Consider the following 3,861-nt stretch of genomic DNA (forward strand, 5'->3'; position numbering starts at 1 on the left):
GACGCCTGGGCGGAGCCATGTTGGGAGTGGCAGGCGGAAGTGCGCCTGCGCGGAGCCCAGGAACGGGCCGACGGCCATCTTGAGTGTGGCTGGGAAGTGAAGTGTTTTCGGGTCCTACAAGGGACCTCGACGCGGGTTCCTTGCCTCAGCAGAGGTTTTCGATCGGCCTTCTGTCCCGCGGCTGGCAGGACATTTACAGCTCACTTGCTGTTTTCGTTGAAAGACCGCCCCTTTTGATAAAGACTGCTGGGGAAGGTGACGAATTCCTTTCCCCAGGTAGCATTCTGTGGGCAGGCACCAAGGCCAATTGCGTTCCCCACAGAGCCCCGCACGGAGCAGGTGACACAGTAGATGCCTAACGTGTGCCCATGTAATGAACCAAGGGCTTGCGTAGTCGTTTCCCCCTTCCACCCTGCATTACGCGAAACGTATCCTGTAGGCTGGCGGGGCTGCTCCGGAGCTCCAGGCCCAGACCCAGCTTCCAACTGCAGCTCGAGGGGTGGGGGTGGGGGACGCCCCTGGATCAACTTCCCTGCCGGGCTGGATGTTGTGGTTGCAGACCCAGCTCCTGCAAAACCTAGAGTTACTACTTCCTCTAACCCGTCCCTGCCCACCCTGCCTCTGGCCCCCAGCCTTGAGAAAGGACATGGCCGACCAGCTTGGTTCAGTCCTTCTGTGGCCTCAGTGTCCAGGCACCCGGAAGATACACAAGGAGGCATGTGCTGATGGATGAGAAGGTTTGGGGCGGGGACGGACACCAAGCTTTTTTTTTTGAGAGGGAGTCTCACTCTGTCGCCCAGGTTGGAGTGCAGTGGCACGATCTCGGCTCATTGCAATCTCTGCCCCCCGGGTTCAAGTGATTCTCGTGCCTCAGCCTCCCGAGCAGCTGGGATTACAGGCGGCTGCCAACACGCCCAGCTAATTTTTTTTGTATTATTAGTAGAGACAGGGTTTCGCCTTGTTGCCCAGGCTAGTCTCGAACTCCTGACCTTAAGTGATCCACCCGCCTCGGCCTTCCAAAGTCCTGAGATTACAGGCTTGAGCCGCTGCTCCCGGCCTAGGGTTCCCAAGTGCTCACTCCACCCATAGCCAGCCAAAGAGGAGGAGGAGGAAATGGGTGCACAGAGCCTGGAGAGGGATGGGCAGCCTTCCCTCGGGCAGGAGGACAATTTCAATCCTGTTGTACGTGGGGGAGATAAAAGGCAGATTCCTGTGTCAGGAAATACCCAGGATGATTTCGCTGACATGGTCCTTGTGTAGTCCAAAGGGCTAAGTGGGGGAAAGTTTAAACTGTTAGGTGTCACAGAATAGAATAGGGGGGCTGGTGAGCCGCTGCAGAGAGGGTGTTTTGGGCTCAGGTGGACCATCCTTGAGGGCCTGGTCCAGGATTTAACCTGAGTCTCTCTTTTTTTTTTTTCTTGAGACGCAGTCTTGCTCTGTTGCCCAGGCTGGAGTACAATGGCGCGATCTTGGCTCACTGCAACCTCCGCCTCCCAGGTTCAAGCGATTCTCCTGCCTCAGCCTCCCGAGTAGCTGGGATTACAGGCATGCGCCACCACCCTGGCTAATTTTCCATTTTTAGTAGAGACGGGGTTTCTCCATGTTGGTCAGGCTGGTCTTGAACTCCCAACCTCAGTTGATCAGCCCGCCTCGGCCTCCCAAAGTGCTGGGATTACAGGCGTGAGCCACAGCGCCTGGCCTGAGTCTCTAAACAGTTCCTGGCCCACAGTAGATGCTCAATAAAAATACTGATAATAGTATTTTGCTCTGGCCAGGTGCGGTGGCTCATGCCTGTAATCCCAGCACTTTGGGAGGCTGAGGCAGGCAGATCACGAGGTCAGGAGTTTGAGACAAGCCTGGCCAACATAGTGAAACCCCATCTCTAATAAAAATACAAAAATCAGCCAGGCATGGTGGTGTGCACCTGTAGTCCCAGCTACTGGGAGGCTGAGGCAGGAGAATCGCTTGAACCCAGGAGGCGAAGGTTGCAGTGAGCAGAGATGGTGCCATTGCACTCCAGCCTGGGCAACAGAGCAAGACTCCATCTCAAGCAAAAAAAATTTTGTTTTTTTTTGCTCCATAGGTCTTGGGAATCCTTTATGCCCGTGAGGAAGCTAATATTTTCAAATCCGTACAGTGTCATTGTATTTTTGTCAATAAACTGTGTGTGCTTTACTGCATTTCCTTCAGCGTCTGAGTCTAATGGGGTTGCTAAATACCATGTACTGAGAGTCTTCTGTTTGCCTGTCTCTACTACAAACATTGCCCTTGCTAATGCTCCTCTAATCCTCATCATAAACCTGGGAGTCAGGCACAGCTGTCATCCCCCTTGTGCAGATGAGGAAGCTCCAGCTCAGAGAAGTCAGCTGTAGTAAGTCAACACAGCTGGCCGGCAAAGGGGGAGGCTCAGGCCGTCTCTTCTTTCTCCCCATGCTGGGCAGCTCAGGAGTGGTGTTTGTTATGCAAAGCTGCCAATCTGATTTTCAAAAACATTCATTGTGAAAAACATGTTGTATTCAAGACAACTATAGTAGACAGAATGAAAAAATGAATTTAGATTATTCTCAACCTATTATCAACCTTGGGTTGACAACAAATAGGTATTGATTCAGCTAAAACTATAATTTCCTAACTATACTCAACACAAGCTACTTTAGCAAAAGGAACAAGTGGTGCTTTAGTTGCAGTCTCAGAAATCTTAGGTCTCACATCCACAAACTTGTGCAGAACACCAAGGTGCCAGCCATAGTCAGGCCCCCCGCTTCCCACTCGCAGAGATGATCTTTCCAGAGGGAGGAAAGGAGGAAAGAAGGAAGGAAGGTAGGAAAGGACAGAAGGAAGGAAGGGCCTCCCCACCCCACAAATGTGTTCTTCAGTTTCATAACTTCCTAATTTTAGACTTCATGCTCTGTCTGAGGAATCAGATGTGTGTAATTCCTCCAAATTCATGTTTCCTGGCCCTGTAACCATATTGCAAATGTATATGCTATGACATAACCACAAAAGGTCATAATAGTATATATCGAGATTACAACCATTTAACATATAACAGATGCATTGCAAAAAATGTACTTCAGGAAAACACCAGAAAATACTAAAGGGTAAGTAGAACAGAGGGAGGATTCTTTTTTTCTAGTTTCTAAAAATAGTTTAAATTACCTTTCTATTAAAATGCTTCTGAGTCAGGCGCGGTGGCTCACGCCTGTAATCCCAGCACTTTGGGAGGCTGAGGCAGGTGGATCACGAGGTCAGAAGTTCAAGAACAGCCTGGCCAATATGGTGAAACCCTGTCTCTACTAAAAATACAAAAATTAGCCAGGCGTGGTGGTGGGCGCCTATAATCCCAGCTACTTGGGAGGCTGAGGCAGAGAATTGCTTGAACGAGGAAGGCAGAGGTTGCAGTGAGCCGAGATTATGCCACTGTACTCCAGCCTGGGTGACAGAGCAAGACTCTGTCTCAAAAAAAAAAAAAAAAAAAAAAAAAAAAAAAGAAACCTGCTTCTGGCCAGGCACAGTGGCTCATGTCTGTAATCCCAGCATTTTGAGAGGCCGAGACAGGAGAATTGCTTGAACCCGGGAGGTGGAGGTTGCAGTGAGCCGAGATTGTGCCACTGCACTCCAGCCTGGGTGACAGGGCGAGACTCCATCTAAAAAAAATTAATAATAAAATAAAATGCTGTCCAGGCATGGTGGCTCACACTTGTAATCCCAGCACTTTGGGAGGCCAAGGCGGGCATCTCCATTCTTGGTATAGTATTTCACTGAATGGATGTAATAGATTGAACCAGTTATCTATTAATGGACACTTAAGTTGTTTCCAGGTTTCTTGCTATTGCAAATTCTGCCCCCTTGGGGTAGAAA

This window comes from Nomascus leucogenys, chromosome 14, assembly GCF_006542625.1.
Source record: "Nomascus leucogenys isolate Asia chromosome 14, Asia_NLE_v1, whole genome shotgun sequence".
NCBI lineage: Eukaryota > Metazoa > Chordata > Mammalia > Primates > Hylobatidae > Nomascus > Nomascus leucogenys.